This window comes from Suncus etruscus, chromosome 15 (assembly GCF_024139225.1).
Source record: "Suncus etruscus isolate mSunEtr1 chromosome 15, mSunEtr1.pri.cur, whole genome shotgun sequence".
Taxonomy (NCBI): Eukaryota; Metazoa; Chordata; class Mammalia; order Eulipotyphla; family Soricidae; genus Suncus; species Suncus etruscus.
In genome coordinates, this window is record NC_064862.1 from 32810279 (window position 1) to 32832625 (window position 22347).

General features: G+C 49.0%; 1 non-coding gene across 1 annotated transcript; it reads left to right on the forward strand.

The window, feature by feature from the left end:
* Window positions 1-403: 403 nt before the first annotated feature.
* Window positions 404-510, forward strand: LOC126031830 (U6 spliceosomal RNA). The gene has a single exon (XR_007503651.1). It is a non-coding gene; the product is annotated as a U6 spliceosomal RNA (small nuclear RNA).
* Window positions 511-22347: the final 21837 nt, after the last annotated feature.

A 22347-nucleotide genomic window follows, 5' to 3' on the forward strand; every position in this document is an offset into this window, starting at 1 on the left:
TGAGTGCAGAGCCAGGAGTAACCCCTGAGGGCTGCTGGGTGTGGTCCCAAAACCAAACCAAACCAAACCATAACAAAAAACAAATAAAATCAATCAATCCCTTTCCTCTCAGCATCTTACCCACTGTCAGAAAAGATCCAGCCCCAACAAAATGACTCAGGTCATATTTAAGTGGGAAACATACATTCACACAGACTAGCAAGGTGGTACTCATAAACAGGAAGTAGCCAGAGAGATCAGCAGTGACAAGTTTGTACATAAGCTCCAGGGGTCCCCAAGAACACTCAGAGCATAGAGAGCCATGGTATGGGTTCTATTGCTCTGTGCTCTCCATGGATCATTGTACCTCTCTGGGCTTGGCTTTTCCCAAAATAAAGTGAGATCAGTTTAAAAGTGCACAGGCGTGCTTGCTACAGAAGCACACATCCGAAGATTGGAACAGTGTAGAGAAGATTAGCCTGGCTCTTGTGCCAGGATAACAGGCAAATTTGTGAAACATTCCATATTTTTTGTATCAGAGTAATGCAAAAAAAGTGTGACCTCTAGCCCCAAGTTTTATTGCACCCATAAACCACGTTTTACAGTTTCTGTCCAATTTTATGCTGGCTTGCTAAATGTTTGAATCATATGCCACTTTCAGTGTATTTACGACATGTCAACAACTGGATCTGAAAAAAAAGTTTAAAGAGTGAAATAAAGTTTAAAGAGTGGACAAACTGTGGGGCTAGACAGGCCTGGCTGTGTGTGTGTGTGTGTGTGTGTGTGTGTGTGTGTGTGTGTGTCTTTGGGCCACACTCAGGGTTTATCCTCCAGGCTCTGGGTTTAGAAATTACTCCTGGCAGGCTCAGGGGACCATATGGAATGCTGGGGATCTAAACTGGGTTGGCCATGTGCAAGTCTAATGCTCTACCTGCTGTGGTACTGCTCCAGCCTCACGCCTGAGTTTTGTCTTTGTTTTTGGTCCGCCTCTAGCAATGCTGGGGTTACTCCTGGCTCTGCACTTATGACACATTCTTGGTTGGGCTAGGGCTTCATTTTGGATGCTAGGGATTGGGGATTAAACCCAGGTTGTCTGCATATAAGACAAGCACCCTACCTGCTGTACTATATTATCTCTCCAGTCCAGGTCTTGGCTTGGACTCTGGGTTTAGCCCTGGACCAGGTATGAGAACCTGGTTTCTTTCTTTTCTTCCTGGGCTCCCACTTCCTCATTTATAAAATAAATCATCTGGGTCCTTCTCTGCACTGCTGGGAGAGAAGGTCCTGACTCAGTGCTGCCCATGGGGTATATATATCAGGATGGTTCTCCCCTGTCGCTTCCAGGGTTCATGCCAACCTTGGTTCTCCACTGGGGTCAGCATGCTCCTGGCCACCAATTGAGTCTTGCAGGTAAATTATAGGATCCTGAAAGTCACATTTTGCTGAATGTGCTAGGTTTCTTTTTCCACCCCATACTCTGGCTCACTGCCCACTTTTGTCAAAAAGCTTAATGGGGACACAATAGTGTCTATTCATTTACCTAATGTCTCTGGCTACTTCACATGCTCCAATAAAGTTAGTCTCTGGGGATAGAGAGATGGTTTAAGTCCCCTAGGGATCCTCAAACTTTCTAAACAAGGGGCCAGTTCACTGTCCCTCAGACCACTGGAAGGCTGGACTATAGGTTTTTTTGTTTGTTTGTTTTGTTTGTTTTTTGTTTGTTTTTTTGTTTGGTTTTTTGGGCCACACTCGGCGGTGCTCAGGGGTGACTCCTGGCTGTTCTGCTCAGAAATAGCTCCTGGCAGGCACGGGGGACCATATGGGACACCGGGATTCGAAACAACCACCTTTGGTCCTGGATCAGCTGCTTGCAAGGCAAACTATACTGTGCTATCTCTCCGGGCCCAAGGGTGGACTATAGTTTAAAAAAAAAAAAACTATGAATAGGGACTGGAGAGGTGATGCAAGTGGTAGGACGTTTGCCTTGCATGCACTAACCTAGGACTGACCACAGTTTGATCCCCTGGCATCCCATCCCATATGGTTCCCCAAGCCAGGAGCGATTTCTGAGCACATAGCCAGGAGTAACCCCTGCGTGTCACTGGGTGTGCTCCCCCCCTCAAAAAAAAAAAAAAACAAAACAACAAACTATGAACAAATTCCTATGCACACTGCTCATATTTTATTTTGAAGTTAAAAACCCAAAACAGGAACAAATACAATATTTAAAATAAAGAACAAGTAAAGTTAAATCAACTAACTTACCAGTATCTCAATGGGAACTATGGGCCTGCTTTTGGCGAGCAGGAGTTTGAGGATCCCTGCCCAAGACTGAGAGGAAGAGTCCAGAGACAGAGAGAAGGAGGAAGTTGGAGAGTGCCAGCACACATTCCAAGCAGTGGACAGGAGGAGTAGACTGGGCTGCTAAGAAGGACAGGCGAGTGGCAGCAAAAAAACCCCCCAATGGGCTGAATAACCAGATAAATGTCCTCAGCTGGCTGCATGTGGTCCTCAGGCTCTAGTTTGGGGTCCCTTGGCTTAAAATAATAGATATGAGAGACCCTGAGTCTCTGCACGACATGGCTCAGCACCACTGGATGTGGCTTCCATAAAAAAGGGGGGTGGTGGAGTGATAGCACAGTGGGTAGGGTGGTTGTCTCGCACAGGGTCGACCCAGGTTCTATCCCCAGCATTCCATATGCTCCCCCACAGCCTGCTAGGAGTAATTTCTGAGTGCAGAGCCTGGAGTAATCCCTGAGTATCACCAGGTGTGGCCCCAAAACAAAACAAACAAACAAACAAACAAAAGGGCTGGAGTGATATAGTACAGCAGGTAGGACTTTTGCTTTGCATGTAACCAACCAGGGTCTTATTCTTTTTTTTTTTTTTTTTTTTTTTTTTTTGGTTTTTGGGCCACACCCGGTAACGCTCAGGGGTTACTCCTGGCTATGCGCTCAGAAGTCGCTCCTGGCTTGGGGGGCCATATGGGACGCCGGGGGATCGAACCGCGGTCCGTCTCCTAGGCTAGCGCAGGTAAGGCAGGCACCTTACCTCCAGCGCCACCGCCCGGCCCCCAGGGTCTTATTCTTGACATCCCATATGGTTCCCATGAGCACCACCAGAGGTAATTCCAGAGTGCAGAGCCAGGAGTAACCTCTGAGCATCACTGGGTGTACCCCCAACAACAACAACAAAAAGAGCTAGAGAGATTGTACAGGAATTAAGGCACTTGCCGTGCTTGCCTCAAACCTCAGCTTGTTCTCTGGCATCACATATGGGCCTTCAACTTCTAATTCCTGAATGCAAGTCAGGAGTGAGCCCTGAGTACCTCTGGGTTGAATCCCTATGCTTCAAATAACAATAACCCTATGTTTCAATAATCCTAAAATAGTTTTGGACCCTTACAGAGGTGGGTGTTGAGTCCTGTTTGTAAAGGGGTTGAAGTCTGGAGTGTCTGAGCAGAAGGTGGGTTTCTCAAGCCACCCTAGAGATACAGCCTGGATGGAGTAAATGAGAATAAAGGAGAACCTATGCTGGCCTGGGGTGGGACCAGGGACCTAGATTTTAGAATCAGCCCTGAACTGGATGCTGAATGATCTTGGCCAAGCCCTTCCCTGTCTGAGCCCAGACCTTCTTTCCGTCCTTTGTTCAGCAGATGATCCAATGCCCACACCGTGCTCCAATTCCCCTTCCTCACTGAGTTTCCAGCCAAGCTGTGGTGAGAGATGCTGAACACGGTTCAGTGCTACAAGTAGAACCACGAAGGTGACTGTGGCAGACAGGTGACCAGGGAAGTGACAAACGGGAGACGGAGGGTGGGGTGAGGGACAGTTTCAGTTTACCCATCTGCTACTGAGGGCAGCAATGGGTCAGTTCAGGCTAAGAGGACTGTCTTTCTTCTTAACGTGTCATCCCTGAGAGGTTCCAGCTCTGGGCTGCAGTGCAGGGCCCCTAGCCAGCTGGACTGTCCTGGACTGTCACCTGGGGGGTGAGGGTGGAGCAGAAGAGAGAGGAAAGCCCTGACCTGGGCTAACAGCTACCTCCCTTCCTGTTTTCCTGCACTCGTTCCCAGGAGTGTCTGTTGCTGAGCCCACAGCTGGTGCTGCTGGCCTGACCCCACCCGCTGGACCAGAGGACCATGGCAGCTCTGCCTGAACTTCCAAGAGACTGAGCTTCCAGGAGTTGAAAATGCATCAGAGGCTCCCTTTTAAGTACCTGCTTTGGGAGGTAAAGGACATGGTCCAGGCCTGTCTGGGAGCTGGTGATTGGGGGTGGCCCTGTAACAGACAAGGCTGGCTTACAACCAGCTCACACACCATCCCCTGCAGTTTTGCTTCCCCACACCCTTAATCCCAGCAATAGACTCCCTTCCTCAACCATTCCTCCCTCCCCTCATTTTCACCCTTTCTCTCCTCTCTCTCTCTCTCTCTCTCTCTCTCTCTCCTCTCCTCTCTCTCTCTCTCTTTCTCTCCTCTCTCCTCTCACTCTCTCTCTCTCTATATTTTATTTTCTTCTTTTTCCCCCTCCTCTTTTCTTTTCCTCTCCTTTTCTCTCTTTTTCTATCTGAGCCACACCTTAGGGCATTTGGGATCCTTTTGGAGGCAGGTCCTAGGGGCCCCACTCTGTGTCAGTTCAGTTGAACCTAGACGAACCACTTGGTTTGTAGAATGGAACGCATTGATGCAGTAAAGCAAGCACCTTACTCCCTTTACTATCTCTCTGGCCACTTGGTCCTCTTTTGACCAGGAACTTCGCAGGGCTGTGTCCATGCATCTGGACAAGAACAAGGGAGGCAACCCAAGGCAATGTATTTACAATTTAATTGGGTCCTTGGAGGCAGGAAGACCTTGTATGAATAAGGGTGAAAACACACACCACACACACACACAACCCACCACACACACACACACACACCACACACACACACACACACACACACACTGCTCAGGATTTATTTCTGGCTCTGCTTTCAGGGATTATTCCTGGCAGGTCTCAGGGACCATAAGGGGTGCCAGAGATCGAATCCAGGTCAGCTATGTACAAGGCAAGCACCATCCCCACTGTACTATCACTCTGGCCCCCCACTCAGTATGCAAATGCACTGGAAGAGGGAAGGCCTTTAGAGATATGGCTGGAGAAATAGTGCAAACGTTTAGATCTTACTTTTTGGTAGGCCAGCTCCAGTTAGATCCCGTAACCACAGCCAGGAGTGATCCCTGAGCACAACCCCACCTTTCCCCTCACCACAAAGTAATCCAAGAGGTGAACAGGAGTGTAAGGTTATTAACATAAACTCCATATCTTACTCATTCAAAACAAAGCAAAACCCCTCCATTCATGTATTCATTCGTTTTCTTGTTCAAGCATTCCTTCAGGGCTGGCTCAGTGTCATGCTCAGAGGACCCTACGGTGCCCAGGTGATCAGATATCCAAGGCTCCCCACATGCAAAGTATGTGCTCAGCCTTTAAACATCTTACCCTGCCCACAAATTCCCTTCTCGATGGAGCCCTAGTGGTCAGTTATTCTCCTGGGAAAGGAGGTAGCAAGTGGAAAGGAGAGAAAATAGGGTTTTCTACCAATTCTTCTTCTTCTTCTTCTTTTTTTTCTTTGGTTTTTAGGTCAAACTGGTAACACTCAGGGGTTACTCCTGACCTGACTATGCACTCAGAAATTGTTCCTGGCTTGAGGGATCATATGGGACGCCGGGGGATCCAACCGAGATCCATCCTAGATTATCCGTGTGCAAGGCAAACACCCTACCACTTGAGCCACCGCTTAGGCCCCTCTACTAATTCTTCTGACTGTTGGGCCAGAGCTTCCTTCTATTTTGTTTTGTGTGTGTGTGTGGTTTTTGGGTCACACCCGGCAGTGCTCAGGGGTTATTCCTGGCTCCAGGCTCAGAAATTGCTCCTGGCAGGCATGGGGGACCATATGGGGCGCCGGGATTAGAACCGATGACCTTCTGCATGAAAGGCAAATGCCTTACCTCCATGCTATCTCTCCGGCCCCAGCTTCCTTCTATTGAAGGTGGCATGAAGGGGATTCTCTGTTATGCAAGTTCAAGGGCAGGGACACTGCTGTCTAGAGAAAGAAAGGACTTTGTCTTAGAAAAGTCTGGGAAATATTGGATTCCACAAAAGTGAAGATTTCTTTGCCAACAGGCTTCTTGAACCATTGCAATATTCAGAAGGGAGATTGGTGTGTCCCTGAATTTGAGGGGACTCTGCTCTCTGTAAATAGTCTTGTAAACAATGGTTGGGTCAACTTAACTCTTTAACTGCCTGTTAGGCACACCCTTCAGGCCACCACCTGCCAGACTGAGTGCTGGTGAGATCCCATATGCTGACTTTTTATCTTCCAGTGCCCCAAACTTAGGACAAGAGAGATAAGACAGGGATTAAAGTGCTTGTCTTACAAGTGACCAACTCTGGTTTGATTCTCTGTTCCATATGGCAATGCCAGGGGTATTCCTAAGCATAAATCTAGGAATAGCCCCTGAACACTATTAGGTGTGTTTCCCAAAACAACAAAACTAAATCAATCCCCTAGACTTCCAGCTTGGCTTGGACTTCTAGATCCTAAGGTGAAGTGTGAAGAGTTGAGATACATTAAGTCTGAGATCTAACTAACTTCCTTCCTTCCTTCCTTCCTTCCTTCCTTCCTTCCTTCCTTCCTTCCTTCCTTCCTTCCTTCCTTCCTTCCTTCCTTCCTTCCTTCCTTCCTACCTTCCTTCCTTTCTACCTTCCTTCCTTTCTACCTATCTTCCTTCCTTCCTTCCTTCCTTCCTTCCTTCCTTCCTTCCTTCCTTCCTTCCTTCCTTCCTTCCTTCCTTCCTTCCTTCCTACCTTCCTTCCTTTCTACCTTCCTTCCTTTCTACCTATCTTCCTTCCTTCCTTCCTTCCTTCCTTCCTTCCTTCCTTCCTTCCTTCCTTCCTTCCTTCCTTCCTTCCTTCCTTCCTTCCTTCCTTCCTTCCTTCCTTCCTTCCTTCCTTCCATTTTGGAGCCATACTCGGCAGTGCTCAGGAGTTACTTCTGGCTCTGCATTTAGGAATTACTCCTACCTAGCAGGCTCTATAGATCATATGAGATGCTAGGGATAAAATTCAGATACACTACACGCAAGGCAGGTACCCTATTAACTATACTTTCGCTCTGCTGCTCCTAAATAATTTTCTAAAACACAAATAAGTAAGTTGAAATCATTTATGGCTACCCAGGACCCTCAGGATCGACACAAAGTCTCAGCAGGTGTCCTACTTACCTGATTCCTCTCCCCTGCCTCCCCCTCACTCCATTCTTTCCTCCCATAATTCCTGCTCTCAGCCCACTGAACCAAACTGCTTATCCAAGACATAACTTTTCTTTTCTTTTTGGGGGGAGTAATTTGGGGCCACACCTGGTAGTGCTCAGGGTTTACTCCTGGTTGTGTTTGAGAAACCATATGGGATGCTGGGGGTGAAACCTGTATTGGCTGAGTGCCTTATCCATGGTGCTATTTCTTCAGTCTCATAATATTCTTGTTCATGCATGCCTGTGTCTATGTAGTCAGTTCCTGTACCTTGAACATCCTTCCGATTCCTTTCCTTCTTCTGACTTCATTCCTGCTCAAGGGCTCAACTGGGCCTCCCTGGGGGAGAATTCTCTAATTCCCTGGACCCAATAGCATTAGGAACTGCTTTTGTACATCCTCCCCTATTAGCTGTTCTTGAAAGCTTTTAGTTTGTTTCCTACCAGCTGATATCCATGGGTTGTGTTTTCCTTCCTTAACTCAGGGCTGTTCTGGGTTCTCTAAGAACATGGAGTCCTTAGCGAGCTTACTGCCTGATTTTGTGGTCTTGGGAAAGATCCTGGGCCTGTCCTGTGTCTCTCTACTCTTCTGTTAGAAGGGTCACACTGAGCTGATGGAGATGCACCACAGAACCATGTGCATGCAAAACAGAGCTATATGAATGTCACGCTCAGAGATGTTTGGCTGTATTAGTGCTGAGGGCTGTGCCACTGGCAGGTCCACCTCAAACAAGTATTTTCCTGCCTGGACCTCAGGGTCCTCCAACTGCAAAACAAAGCTGGCTGGTTGGTGCCTGGAATGGGGAGCGTAGCAGCCCCTCCCAAGAGAGATACATCCACATTCCAGAACATGTCAAAGTGACCTTATCTGGAAAAGTCTTTATAGACATAATCAAGACAAGGCTCACTAGATGAGATCATCCTGAATGGACCAAATGGCCTCTAAAACCAATGACAAGTGGTCATATAAGAGAAAGGCAGCGGAAATTCATTGTTATGCACAGAGGTGAGATGGAGGCAGAGGCTAAGGTTTGCGGGAGCAGCATGGAGTTACCCTTCTGGAAGGCATCAGAAGGAGCAAGGAAGGATCCTCCCCTAGGGCTTCAGCGGGAGCATAGTCCAAAGATACCTTCTTTAAGACTCCTGTGAAACTGAATGCTGACTGGTTTGTTTGGGCTGTTTTTCTTTGTTTGTTTCTTTCTGTTTTGTTGGGCCACACCCGACAGTACTTAGGGCTTACTCCTGACTCTTCACTCAGGGATGACTCTTGGCTGGGTGTAGGGGGACCATAGGTGATGTCAGGATTGAACCCAGGTCAACTACATGCAAGGCAAGTGTCCTGCCTCACTATGCTATCATCTGGCCCCAATGCTGGCTTTTTGTTTTTTTAAAAAAGTCATCCCATTTGTTGTTTGTTAAGGTAGCTACAGGAAAGTTAGACAATCCCTTACTGATTCTTGTAGCTCACACCATGAAGAATGCTGTGTAGACAGCTCAGAGGTCAGGAGTATATGCTTTGCACAAGAAAGGCCCGGGATTCATCCTTGGCACTGCATGGTGCTGGAGCACCTCTGGGAATGATGCCTGACACACACCAACAAAATAACTGACTACAGATTCTTGCCATTCTTCTAGCGTGTTCTCCTGGGAAGCCTCAGGGTCTGCAGTGCAGGAATCTGACTCTGCAAGAACCCTCATTCCTTCTCTGAGACATGGAATACCTACCAGCATCCTTCATCATCCTAGAGTGATTCACCAGTACTGGAGGCAATTTGAGCTGGAGAAAACCCATGATACCATTCCTTACACCTCCTGGCCTTATCACAGGCTAAACATTTCGCTCTGGAAAAATGCTATTCCCTTTTCCTCAGCATCTAGACTGCTCATCCTCCAGATGGGCTCAGACAACCCTTTCTTTTTTTAGGTGAGTGGATACTACCAGTGATGCTCAGGAGTTATTCCTGGTTCTGCACTCAGGAATTACTCCAAGTGGAACTGGAATCCATAGGGAAGCTGGGCTATCTCTCTAGACCCAGACAATCCCCCTCTTTTTAAATTTTAGGCCACTTACTCCTGGCTCTGTGCTCAAGAATCACTCTTAGTAGGCTCAAGGGACCCTACCTGCTGTGCTATTGCTCTGGTCCCAGACAGCCCCTTCTTGACCAAACCTTCTTCACACTCTCACCCACCAACTGCCTGGCAGCCTCTATTCTTAGCGCCTTATGCCTCTGAGGGAGCAGGAGTTCTGTCTTTATTCAGTTCTCTGTGGTTTTTTTTTTTTTTTTTTTTTTTTTTGGTTTTTGGGTCACACCCGGCACTGCTCAGGGGTTACTCCTGGCTCTAAGCTCAGAAATCACCCTTGGCAGGCACAGGGAACCATGTGGGATGCCGGGATTCGAACCATCGTCCTTCTGCATGGAAGGCAAATGCCTTACCTTCATGCTATCTCGCCGGTCCCTTATTCAGTTCTCTGTGATCAAGGTCTAGTTCAATTCCATCCAGAGCAATACACTGAAAGGTATGTTCCAGGCAAACACTGTGGTTTTCTCTTGTTTTCTTTTTCTTTCAGGACTTACTCCTGGCTCTGTGCTCGGGGATCATATCTGATCAGGCTTCATATGAAGTGCTGGGAATTGAACCCTGGCCAGGCGCCTGCCAGGCAAGTGCCCTACCTGTAGAACTATCTCTGGTCACCTACACACCCCAGTTTAAAGGACTAAGCTTGGGTTTGCTCACAGTTAGATAAATGATGTATGTAGTACAGAGCTGAGTGCTCTAGCCTGGCCCATTTTTGCAAGAGACTATCCTTGAGCCCCAGTTTCTTTAGTTTGTTTTGGGGGACAAATGGGGATAGTGTAGTGCTAAGAGGACCACAAGATGATAGGACTCAAACCCAGGTCTCCAGCATGTGGAGCATGTGCTTGGCACTTTAAGGACTTTCTCCAGCATAAGCCTCAGTTTCTAAAGCAGGAAGATGGGGAAAATGTGCAGCAAACCTCAAAGGGAGGAGAAAACGCTGGTACAGCTTTCCCGAGTCCCAGCCTGTGACAGCTGCCCTTTCTCTGGCCGCTGCTCTGGGGTGGCTGGGACCAGACCTGGGGAGTCTCAGCTTTGGCCTCTGATATCCAAATACAGCAGGGGTAGCCTGGGGAAGCTCACATCCCCGGCCTGTAACCCTTTCTGGGGGTAATGAGTTCCATAAGTTTATCTTTGCTGGGTACGGTGAATTCCTGTTTATCCAGGGACCCACAGAAATAAACAGAATACTCGGATGACTAGAATTTTCCATCTCAGCATGTTCAAGGATAACCCAAGTCACAGCTCTCTGCTGGGCCTGCAGGACCCTGAGTTAGTTAGAGTCACCAAATATGCCCCCCCTTTCACCCTGTTCTGTGTTGATGCATTTTATTCATGTTGGGAAGTTGGGGAGAGGAGGGTGGGTTGTAGCAAAAAATGCCTCTGGGTTTTGAACTGTCCCCATGAGCATTCCTGTGACAGTGTGTGTGTGTGTGTGTGTGTGTGTGTGTGTGTGTGTGTGTGTGTGTGTTGTGTGAGAGAGAGAGAGAGAGAGAGAGAGAAGAGAGAGAGAGAAGAGAGAAGAGAGATGCTCCTGTGGTCCTGTGGGGAGCATCAGCAGCCTCTGTGGAAGCAGAATCCCAGGTTTTATGTGGATGGGACATGGCATGTGATTTTCCTTGAAGAAGGGTCATCTTTCATTAAAATAAAAAAATAAATAAAAACACCCACGGAAATCTCAAAACCCACCATCTTCCTCGTTTTGTAAAAGAAACCTCAGGGGCTGCTCCCCGTGTGAGCCCCAGAGCGACTGAGCAAAGACAGGCAGCTGGTGGCTCCACGGTGGCCAGATCTAGAGGCCTGGCCTGAGCCCATAAAGGCTTCTTGCTGTCTTATGCCACGTCAACCGACTCCCCCTGAATCAGAGTCTTGGACTCCCAGGAACACCCTCTGCCCTGACCGTTCCCAGTCGGGACTTGACCGGGCAGCCCTGGTGTATCCTGAAGTGACCTCCTTCCGGCTTGGAAGATGGACCAGCATGGAGCGCAGGCTTCGCTGTGAGGCTGTGGTCAGTCTCTCTATCCGGGTCATTTCCTTCTGCAGGGGAGGTGCAGCCCACACAGCCTGCCCTGGGCCTTCCTGTGGAGCCACTGTCTGGACATGGCCTGGGAGGAGCTGGGGAGCAGCTGGAAGCTGGGGGACTGCCTCAGGGGTTGCTAAGGGTTCCCTCATTCAGCACAGGACAGTGGGCAGCAGAATACAAGGAGGAGGCTGGGCTGGGGCTGGGGGAGGAAAAAGGATGTGAGGCGATGGAAGGGCAGGTGGGTATATTAAACATAACTGAACATTGTGAGGACATTAAATGTGTCAAGGCCACAATTACTCCAAAATGACAGGAATGCTTGCCTGACCATTCTTGTCTAGAAGAATGGTTCTTGAAGAGCTTTTGATTTGATTTTGGGGGCTACACTCTGTGATGCTTAGGGGCTGCTCTTCGCTCCATAGTAAGGGGGGGACTAGCTCCTAGAGGTGTTCAGGGGACCATGTGGTACTGGAGATTGAGTTCACCCTGCCCCCCACGTACACACATGCTAAGCATGTGCTTGACCTGTTGAGTTATTTCTCTAGTTCCAAGGATTTTAGGGGATCTTAAAGTTAAGAGTTCTCAACAGGGGGGTTGTAGTGATAGTGCAACGGTAGAGCATTTGCTTTGCATGTGGCCAACCTGGGACAGACCCGGGTTCAATTCCCGGCATCCCATCTGGTCCTCAGAGTCTGCCAGGAGCAATTTCTGAGCACAGAGCTAGGAATAATCCCTGAGAGCCACCGGGCGTGCCCAAAACAAAACAAAACAAAACAAACAAATAAAAAGAGTTCTCACCTGGGCAAGGAGAAGGCAATTGTGCTGCCAAGTTCCCTTGGAAACTTCTACAAACTTCTTTTCTGGGTCACAGTCAGCGATGCTCAGAGGTTTACTCCTAGCTCTGCACTCAGGAACTATTCCTGGTGGTACTTGAGGGACGGACCATATGAGCTGTCAGGGATCAAACCCAGACTGGGCGCATACAAGGCAAACTCCTTTTTTTGGGGGGCCACACCCAGCAGTACTCAGGGGTCACTCATGGCTGTTTGCTCAGAAACAGCTCCTGGCAGGCACGGGGGACCATATGGGACACTGGGATTCGAACCAACTACCTTTGGTCCTGGATCGGCTGCTTGCGAGGCAAAAGCCACTGTGCTATCTCTCTGGGCCCAAGGCAAACTCCTTAACTGCTGTACTGTTTCTCCAGCTCCAGACCTGCAAATACTACTGATGAAGGAAAAGATTTAATGTTGCTCAGTAAGTAGGCAGAGACCAGACACATTGCTGAAAATCTGAGGGTGTAGAGGAGATCCCCCTAATGGGGCAGAAAGCCTGGGAGTCAAGCTATTCAGGAAACTCAGCTGACACTCTGGCTCTGTGCTCAGAGGATGAGTTCAGGGATGATATGGGGTTCTGGGGATTGGGTAATCCAGGGTCAACTGCAGGCAGGTAGGCACAGTAATTTCTTGTTATTTTTTTGTTTTGTTTTTGGGCCACACTCTGTGACACTCAGGGGTTACTCCTGGTTATGTGCTCAGAAATCGCCCCTGGCTTGAGGGATCATATGGGACGTGGGAGATTGAACCCAGGTCCCTCCAGGGTCAGTTGCATGCAAGGCAAACACCCTACCACTTGCGCCACCGCTCTGGTCCCAGGTTTGGTACTTTCTGTACAATCTCTCTGGCTCCTTATCTTCCTCCTTGAACTGTGTCCCCCTCCACCCCCCCAAACTGTGCTGCCAGCTAATTGTCAGGTCTGCACTGGAATACACTCTTGGTGATGGGGAGCTCACTATTGCCCCCCCTGGGATGGGTCAATGGTTTTTTTTTTTCTGTTTTTTTTTGGCTTTTGGGTCATACCCGGAAGCGCTCAGGAGTCACTCCTGGCTCTATGTTTAGAAATCACAACTGACAGGCTCGGGGGACCATATGGGATGCTGGGCTTTGAACCACAGTCCTTCTGCAAGCAAGGCAAATGCCCTACCTTCATACTATCTCTCCAGCCAGGGTCAATGGGTTTAAAATGTTCCTTCTTGGGCTGGTGGAGAGGAAATTAAAAAAAAATACACCAAGGAATTAAAAAATTGGGGTCATAGTACTTAGCATAGTGGGTAAGGCATTTGCCTTGCATGTGGCCAACCCCGGTTCAATATCCAGCACTCCACATGGTTCCCTGAGACTGCCAGGAATCATGTCTCAACATAAAGTCAGAGGTAACCCCTGAGAGCTGCCCAGCATGACCCAAAACTAAAACTAAACCAAAACAAAAAGTCTCTTCCCACAATAAGTTGAGGTCCCCTTTTAGTCCTACAATGTCTAAGCTTTGTCTTCTTTTCCACCCATGGAACGACTAGGACTAGCCTAATTCAGCCTTTCATGAAAGTCTTTTTAATGTTGAGAATGTGTTTGACTTGCCCCTTACTCCAGTTTCCTTGGGAGTTAGGAAATGTCGCTGGAGCATGCAGGGAGGGTGGGAGGTGGCTTTGGGGCCACATGTATGTGTAGGGGCCATTTGCAAGTGGGAAAACCAGGAAAATTCCCTGCTCAGGAGGCCGCAACTACGTGCTGCAGAGAGAGTAGAGTCTATTGCCACAGGTTGCTTTACCCCATGTCCTGCGCTCTCTTGCCCTCACTTGCCCTGCCCATGAACCTTTTACCTTTTACTTTCTGCAAAGGGTTCTAAGAACACATTCTTGACCCTCCTTGTGCAATGCCAGAAGGCTCAGAGAGTCAGAGATGGGAAAATGCCTTGGAAAGAGGAAAGTCACACGCTAGACAAGGAACAAACTTCTCATACCTGTGATTCCCTTTCACCTAACAGTGATTCCCTGAGTTTCAATAGGGCCCCATTTTTTTTTATAAGTAATTAAAAACTTTTATTGCATTTGGCCATGAGGGGCCACTGGGGGCAGTTCTGGGGATCAAACCTCAAACATACGAGGTAGGTTCTTTACAACATGCTTAAACTTGGTTGATCTCCATTTTACAGATGAGCAAACCAAGGGGCAGCCTACGAGACACGGCAGGGCCAGATGTGGAAATTCTTGGGCTCCCACTCAATGGCCCTTGGTGTCAGGGCACAGTGCCGGCAGGTGATAGAGAGGAGCAGGAATGGGGTGGGAGAGGCTGATAGCAGCCAAGGGTTCCCCATATCCTCCATACACATTCCTTTGCCCTATTGTATGTGTGTGTGTGGGGAGGGAGAATTTGGGTTACACCTGGCGGTGCTCAAGGGCTAGTCCTCGTGCTGTAGACAGGAATCAGTCCTATTGGGCTCAGGGGATCCTATGGGGTGTTGGGATCAAACTCAGGATGGTCTTGTGCAAGGCAAGAGCCCTCCCTGCCTTTGCTTTTTTGAAGCTGCTAGAAGTATTTGGGTTCATCTGAACACAACTGGTGGGGGTGGTGTGGCCTGGGAACCTACATTTAGGCGCCTGTCCTCTCGAACACCTCCCCTCTTTCACTTCCTGTGGCGGCTCTGGTTTCCTTCCTCCCTTCAAAGCTCGTGGCTTCCCTCTTGCCAAAGCCACTTTCTTTTCTTTCTTGGAAGCTGCCCAGAGAGAGAGACACCTGTGTTTCTGTTTCAATTTCTCTGCAGGGCCTGTGTTTCCTGGGAAGGTTTGGGGGCATGCGGTCCTTGGGCAGAAGGGCCCTGCTTGGGCCTTTGCCAGGCAGGGAAGCTGGGGTCAGGGAGGCCTTGGTCCCTCTGTTTCCAGATGCTGACCCCTGGCCACTGTCTTTCTCTCCTATCTGCCTGCATGTCATGTCAGTCTCCATCAAAGTTCCCAGCTTCTGAGTCGGGAGGGTCTTTTGGGGGGAGGGGGCTGGAATCTGGGCCAACCTACTCTCACTTGGAGGTGCTCAGAGGTTATTCCTGGCTTTGTGCTCAGGGGTCTCTCTTGGCACTGCTCAATGGACTCAATGCTGTGTTGGCGATTGAACTGGGGTTGACTACATGCAAGACCCTTGTGTTTCTCTCTCTCTCTCTCTCTCTCTCTCTCTCTCTCTCTCTCTGACTCCAAGAGGATTATTGTGGGAAACTAGATCCGGAGAAGGGCGGAGCTTTGCTTGAAGGAATTTGGGGGCAGTGAGACAGATGGGCAGCCCCTTTCCCATCTCTTTCCATCCTAGAGGGGGGTATAGTTGGAAGTCCCAGACATTACCTGAGTGGGTCTCTGCCCCCCTCACTTGGTAGGTAGGTTTGTGCTTCCCCAACTCATTCTTGGACTCAGTTTAGTCTACATGGACACTAGGAAGTCTTCCCAGTTGCCTCTCTCTTGACCCCAACTCCTTCATATTCTCCCTTCTTCCCTCAACCAAGCCACTACTGATCTTTCTTTTTTCCTTTTTTTTTTTTTTTTTGGTGGGGGGCACATCCAGCGGTGCTCAGTGGTTACTCCTGGCTCTGTGCTCAGAAATTTCTCCTGACAGGTTCAGGGAACCATTTGAGATGCCGGGGATCAAACCTGAGTCAGACAAGTGCAAAGCCCTACCTATGTGCTATCCCTCTGACCCACTGATCTTCCCTATCATAAGGAGTCTCTCATTCTGAATTTGCCAGACCTGAGGCTTCCTGTAAGAGGTTGACTTCGGGATATGATCCTGCCATAGAACATGTACAGGAAATGAGCCAGCCTATTTCGGAGGTTCCTTTGGATGTTTTTGCATGCGGACCTAGAGCAGCCCAGAAACTGGCTTTCCCTACATGGGCCCATTTTATATTTTTCTTGGCTGAATGCTAAGAGTGAAACAGCCAGGTCCTAGGGTCATTGGGCTGTTGTGGTCTGTGACCCACTGACTATTTTTCCAAGTGGCCGCATCACTGTCCACTTCCTCCAGCATTGCAGGAAGGAGCTCCTCTCCCCTGTCCTGACGTCACTTTGTTGCTATCTGATTTGATTTGAGCCACCCTGGTGGACATGCAAGAGGGAGCCTCACTCCCTTTAACTGACATGCCTGCTTGACCAAGAATAGGGCTGTAGGGGCCCTGGAGCAGAGCCAGGACTGGACCTCTTTTCTTCCCTTCTGCTCTGGGGGTCTTAGGCCAGATCTTTGCCTTCGCTGAGCCGCCCTGAATCTGTCTTCACTGCAGTGAACATGGGTGATCAGTAGCCAAGGGATCCAAGGCAGGACTCTTAGCTGAATGGTTGACAGACAACTTTGCTCGATGGCTGGGAGTGACAAGACCAGAGCCAATATGCCCTCCAGAAACCTCTCGCTGTTTCTGGCTGCGCCGTGGGCTCCGGTGGGTATGGGTGGAGACTGGGCGGTGAACATGCCCCAGGAGGTGGCCAGCGGAGGGCCTGGGTTGGCCCCAGGGTGCTGGGGAGGTGCTCAGGCCTGTGTTCAGGAGCCCCTTGGCCCGAGCCCCGTCTAGGCTGGCCCTTGTCTGGCATGGGAGCAGCTTTCTTTTGACAGGCGTTTGGAGACTCAGCACATGCGACTCGTCTCCTGATGGTTTGAATTAGAAAGCAGCTGATGCCTTCTGGAAAACCCAGGGAAAAACATTATTGTTGGAGGCCGGGCTCCTCACTGGCACAGCTGACTGCTCTGGCCTGGCATTCCGAAGCACAAAAACCTTCGCTGGCAAAATCGGAGCCTTCCCATCGGGGCCTCCTTCCCAGCCTCCCGCCTTCTCCCCAGACCTTGGCTGGGCCTGGCCTACGCAGGCTGCCGGCTGGGTGTTGGCACCATTCAGAATCCTCCGGCCGTCTGGGCCTGTCCAGACCAGCAGCATGTTGGTGCACTGAAGTCTGACTCAGCTTCCAGGCTGGTCAAGGCCCAGAATCTGGATAAATGCACAGTGGGGGAGCCCCTCTGTAGATAGTGTCAGGGGGTCCTTGGGGAGGGAACAGAGCCCCAAGGAAGTGGGCCACCCACTGGCTGGACTCTAAGCTTGGAAAGAGTGAGATGGCAATGCTGCTTTCTCTGAACAAAGAGGAAACTGAGCCTCAGAGAGGTCTCTCAGATACTGGGGTCGGGGGCAAAGTATGAGGGCTGGGTCCCTAAATCTCTGGCTGGTTCTGTGGCCACTTGCCTTCCTTGCCCTGAGAATGGAAGTCAAAGAGCTGTGAAAGCCAGGAAGCTCAATGCCAATGTAAAAGGTTTTCAGAACCATTTCTTCTTTTCTTTCTTTTCTTTCTTTCTTTCTTTCTTTCTTCTTTCTTTCTTTCTTTTCTTTCTTCTTTCTTTCTTTCTTTTTCTCTTTTTCTTTCTTTCTTTCTTCTTTCTTTCTTTCTTTTTCTTTTCTTTCTTTCTTTCTTTCTTTCTTTCTTTCTTTCTTTCTTCTTTTTCTTTTCTTTTCTTTCTCTTTCTTTCTTTCTTTCTTTCTCTTTTTCTTTCTTCTTTCTTTCTTTTTCTTTCTTTCTTTCTCTCTCTTCTCTCTTTCTTTCTTTCTATCTTTGTTTCTTCTGTTTCTTTCACTTCTTTCTTTTTCTTTCTTTCTTTCTTTTTCTTTCTTTCTCTCTTTATTTTTCTTTCTTCCTTTCTTCTTTCTTTCTTTCTTTTCTTTCTTTCTTCTTTCTTTCTTTCTTTCTTTCTTTCTTTCTTTCTTTCTTTCTTTCTTTCTTTCTTTCTTTCTCTTTTCTTTCTTTCTTTTCTTTCTTTTCTTTTCTTTCTTCTTTCTTCTTCTTTCTTTCTTTCTTTCTTTCTGTTTTTGGGTCACACCCAGCCATGCTCAGAGTTATTCCTGATTGAAGTCACTCCTGGCAGGCACGGGGGACCAAATAAGATGCTGGGATTCGGGGGCCGGGCGGTGGCCCTGGAGGTAAGGTGCCTGCCTTGCCTGCGCTAGCCTAGGACGGACCGCGGTTCGATCCCCTGGCGTCCCATATGGTCCCCCAAGCCAGGAGCGACTTCTGAGCGCATAGCCAGGAGTAACCCCTGAGCGTCACCCGGTGTGGCCCAAAAACCAAAAAAAAAAAAAAAAAAAAAAAAAGATGCTGGGATTCGAATCACCATCCATCCTGGATTGGCTGCTTGCAAGGCAAATGCCCTACCTCTGTGCTATCTCTCAGGCCCCTTCAGAACCATTTCCCTGGCCCTTGTCTTCTTCCTCCTCTTTCTGCTCATCTCCCTCCCTTCTCTTCCTGTCCCCTTTATCCCCTTTATGATTGTGGTTTTCATGACCCAGGTTTGCTTACTTGGTTGGGGTGTGCTGGTGGCTGCAGTCAGCAACCTGGAGGATATGCTGAGCATTCTGATGGCTCCAGACCTGCAAGGCCTGTGCTCTGCTGCTCAGCTATGTCTCCCTGGTCCCTTAAATATCACTTTATATATACATATATATAACATATATATGTATATATTAGTTTTTGTGTCATACCTGGCTGTGCTCAGGGGTTACTCCTGGCTCTGACCTTAGAAATTACTCCTGTTAGGTTCAGGGGACCATATCAGATGTCGGGATTTGAACCACCATCTGTCCCTGAGTAGGCTACTTGCAAGACAAACACTCTACCACTGTGATATCTCTCCGGCCCCCACTTTTTATATATTTATTTGGGTTTTGGTGCTCAGGGGCTACTCCTGGCTCTGTGCTCAGGGATTACAGTGCCTGGGCAACTAATGCAGCATCTGGGACTGAACTGATCCCCTTTCTCTTTCCCTTTTTTTTAGGGCTTTCTCATGGTGGTGCTGGGGGGCCACCAATGTTCCACTGGGTGGTGCTGAGAGGGGCTTCTGAAAGGGGCTTCTGAGAGTGTCGGGAATGAACTTGAGGTTTTGCAATGCTGGTTCTTTCTGTGTGCCTCTCCTTAGCCGTCCCACCTGTAGCATGTTTATATGTTTCACACCCAGCTCTGCCTTTTTCCTTACCATTTCCCTGACCCAGAGCAGCTGGAGGCAGGAGGTGGTCAGAATGGAGGGGCCTCCGTGCAAGCTGGCCATGGAGTCTGCAGTGACTTCTGCTTGGTCACTGACAGTTAAAGCCCATGACCAACTGAGGTGCCTTATCGTCAGTCTCGAGGGCCACAGTCCTGTGTATCCCAAAGATGGGCAGCAGCGATTGTCAAGAACTGCAGAACTCTGATAAAGCCTCACGCCATGGGACCGGATAGACCAAACATCCCCCTGTGTCTCTTTTCACGGCTCGTGCAGCACTGGCTACTGCTTCATTGTTTGCAGTGCTGGGGACTGATTGCGGCCTCACACATGCAAGGCTGAGTCAAGACGTGGGCTGGGGGCCCGGAGAGATAGCACAGTGGCGTTTGCCTTGCAAGCAGCCAATCCAGGACCAAAGGTGGTTGGTTCAAATCCCGGTGTCCCATATGGTCCTGCCAGGAGCTATTTCTGAGCAGACAGCCAGGAGTAACCCCTGAGCACCGCCGGGTGTGGCCCAAAAAACAAAACAAAACAAAAAAAACAAGACTTGGGCTTCCCTTATGCCAAGCCTGTGGTCCAATGCTTTTGCACCAGCTCATGGCTCCCAGGAGCAACAATTTCAACAGCCCCCTTTCCACTTGCTCTCGAAGAATATTGTGTCAGATGGGGTGACAGGGGAGCCCCATTTCTGGATGGGAAGGTTCAGGCACTGCGTTATCTCCCCCTACACACACACACACACACACACACACACACACACACACACACACACATCCCTCAATCCTTTCCACTCCTTGGGCCAGTCCTGACACATAGGCCACCTTTGCTTCCTGTCAGAACCAAGTTTCCGCCCAGGCCATACCCTTAGCCTGAATCAGCCTGCAGGTGACCTCCCTAGCTCTTGTTAGTGGAGTGACCCATGTCCGAAGGCCACACTCTCTGAAGGCATGCACAGGTGGGGCTCAGAATGAACAGAAGGAGGAAAGGCCAGACACACCTTTCAGTCCCTCCTACACCTCAACTCAGCCTGCCCATGCGTGAGCCTCGATAGGTCCCATCCGGGAAGCTGAGGGAAGGTCAGAGTTGGTGTCCAAGGAATCTGAACCTTTGCTCAGCTTCTCCCGGCTTGTGTGATGTTGAGGAAGTTGTTTCTTGCATGGGTCTCCCTATATTTCCCAAGATCCCTCCCGGGTGCTTCTGATGATGGGATGCTTCTGTGAGTGAAAGGTCACACTAAGTATGATCGTGATGATGATGATGATCATGGCTGCTGATAACGAAATGACTCAAAGGATTTCTCCTTCCCCTGAATATCTTTGTGCTGTAATAGCAGGCACCAAGGTCTTGACCACAGAATTGGAAAAGCTGGGAAGGGAGCCAAGTGCGGGCCGTGTGACCAGAAGGAAGTCAGTCCATTTGGCCCGCTAGCCAGATGACTAAAGTCAGCAGCAAGTCCATTTCCTACTTTGCTACTTCACCGGGGCGTGGGAGGAGATTTAACAGACATGAATGAGAACCCTTCTCTCTGCAAAGGTTGGCTGAGCACCTGCTATCTTCTGGGGCTTCAGGAGGACCCAACAATGGGTGAGATCGTGGGCACTTCTCCATGCCAGGAAGCCAGGAGAGAATCTACTGCAAGTGCCCTTTCCAGGCCCATATAGAAGGGAGGGCATATGTGGTCACACTGCAGGCCCTCGGGTGGCCTGGTCTATTCAGGAAGTGGTGGACTATCCTTCCTGCCTCCTCCTTCTGTGAGGATCTGCATGCCTCCATTGCTGTCAAAGCCTCTGAATATTATTTATCTCTGAAGTGGCCTTTGAAGTGGGCACCACATACCCCATTCTTATAATGCCGGGGTAAGGCTGAAACAAATTTGTGCATATGAAGGCAGGGCACAGAGCCAGTCCTGCTAACCTCTCTCTTCATGGTGATTATAGTCAGTGCCCCAACCTCGCTCTGACCTTACCACCTGGCCCTGAGCAGGCCCCCAGTTTGTGAATCAAAGACAGATGTGATATTGAGAGAGTCCAGCAGTGTGCCTTTTCTCTGGGGGTTTTGTTCCCTTCCCACTTTCAGGGGCCAATGTCTATGGCACATACACACATGGCCAGAGAGAACATATAAAGGAATATACAATATTCCTGAATATTCTCACACGAGGCAATCAACCAATCACTGTTTTTCTTTGTTTTTGTTTTTGTTTTTTTGTTTGTTTGTTTTTTAGGGTTTTGGGGCCATATCCAGTGGTGCTGAAGGGACCTTACAGAATTCTGGGGGTCAAAGCAGGATTGGTTGTATGCAGGGCAAGCACCCTCCCTACTATACTATAGCTCCGACTATCATCTGTCTACTTTTATGTGATTGAACAATAGATTCTTCTTGGTCGCTTTGCTGCTTTGTTTCTTTCTGATGAGGAATGAAGAGAAAACCAAATATATAAATTACCAGTTTGTTTTTATTTGGGGACACACATAGTGGTATTCAGGGCTTACATCTGGCTCTGTGCTCAGGGTCCTCCTCTCCTGGTGGACTCGGGGAACCATATGGAATTCCAGAGAGTGAACCTAGTTTTTCAGCATGCAAGGAAAGTGACTTGCCTGCTATAATGTCTCTCTGGACTCCATCATTTACCAGTTATAACTATCCAGCTCAGCAGCATTAAGTGTATGTTACTATTTTTTGTTTTGTTTTGTTTTGTTTTGTTTTGTTTTGAGCCACACCTGACGGTGGCAGTGCTCAGAGGTTACTCCTGACTCTGCACTCAAGAAATCGCCCCTGGCAGGCTAGGGAGATGCTGGGTTTTGAACCTGGGTCCGTCCTGGGTCAGCCACGTGCAAGGCAAACGCTCTACTGCTGTGCTATCATTCCTGCCCAATGTTACTATTCTTGTGCTGCACTCTCCATCTCTAGAAACTTCTTACCTTCTCTAACTCCCACTACATTATGCAATGACAACTCCCAGAGGACGGCTTAGCAGCATGAATTATCCTGGCAGGTATGAGGCCCTGGATTCAGTCCTGGTGTCACTAAACAAGAACCTAACGAGCACCGGCTCTCCCTGTGCCCTCCCCTCACCCTAGCATCTTCTGTTCCACTTTCTGTTCCTGTGACTTCATCTCCCTGGGTGCTCATACAAGTGGACTCATCCACCAGGACTTGTT